At 42.2% G+C, this 1,131-nt stretch overlaps 1 pseudogene; it reads left to right on the top strand.

Annotated features, from left to right (window-relative positions):
* LOC103213039 lies at positions 1–926 on the top strand (annotated as a pseudogene).
* The last annotated feature ends 205 nt before the right edge of the window (positions 927–1,131 follow it).

Below are 1,131 nucleotides of genomic sequence, written 5' to 3'. Positions count from 1 at the left end.
AAACCTCACATTGTTCTGCTGTATTCTTCTCTGTAATGCAAGAAAGGAAAAAGTCAGTCTGCCATTGAGATCACACAAGAAGTAGACATTATCTCAATCCTCCATATGGAAGAATAATATATCCAGCTGCTCTGTGAGGACATTATCCAACTAAAGCCTGATGTGGTCATCATAGAAAAGGGTATCTCAGATTTGTTTCAGCACACTACCTCATGTAGATCAATATTACACTCATCGATGGAGTCTAGAAGACAGAATATACAAAAGATAATTGCATTGCTAGAGCCTATGGGGCTCGAATAGTAAGCTGACCAGAGGACCTGAGAGAAGATGTTGGGACAAGGGCAAATCTGTTGGGAATCAAGAAAATTAGAGATGATTGCTTTACATTCATCACAAAGTACAATGTCCCCAAGGCCTGCAACATTTTTCTCTATGAAGTCAGAGAAGAGATTCTTTTGAAAGTAGAATGCAATCTCCAGGGTGCTGTGCAAGTGTGTTGCAACATCCTCCTTGACCCTCAGCTGGTGCTAGGAGGTAAGACCTCTGAGATGGCTGTGGTCCATGCACTAATGGAAAAAGACAAGTCCATGCCTTAGAGGTGATCTTTTGTACCCTTATCCAGATCTCTGGGACAGGCACTATTGGTCTGCTTACCTACTTCAACTCATCAACATCCAGGAGAACTGTGAGACTTGGGGCGTGAATGGTGAGGTGAATTCTTTAGTGTAGATAAAATAACTAAGCACCTGGAAGCTGCTGGCTGTGAAATGGCAAACATATGAGACATCAGTGGGGAAGGCAGTCCTATGCTGTGAATTGATGACATTATCTCAGGCCACAGAGAGAAGGCTAATGACCAGTGCCAGCAAGGAGGTGGTTCTTATGCTAGCCAGGAGTTAGTGATGTGCAACCAGAGCCAATAGATTATCCTCCCTCCCTGAGCCAGAATGCCAGGGCCACTGTTGGACATCTTTATTTGAAAGAGATAAAATTGAAGAGCAGCTCTCAATCGCTTTCTGTCCATGTTCAGTTTGTAAAAGACACAGATACATGATTCTTCTCTATTGTGAACTTTCCATTTTGTTTGCTTCTGACGACTAAATCTAAGTTTCAGGAAAAAAAAAAAAA

Source organism: Orycteropus afer, unplaced genomic scaffold, assembly GCF_000298275.1.
Source record: "Orycteropus afer afer isolate SDZICR_OR568_19922 unplaced genomic scaffold, OryAfe1.0 scaffold01220, whole genome shotgun sequence".
Taxonomy (NCBI): Eukaryota; Metazoa; Chordata; class Mammalia; order Tubulidentata; family Orycteropodidae; genus Orycteropus; species Orycteropus afer.
The sequence above is the reverse complement of the archived record's forward strand: the minus strand, read 5'-3'. Positions and strand labels throughout refer to the sequence as shown.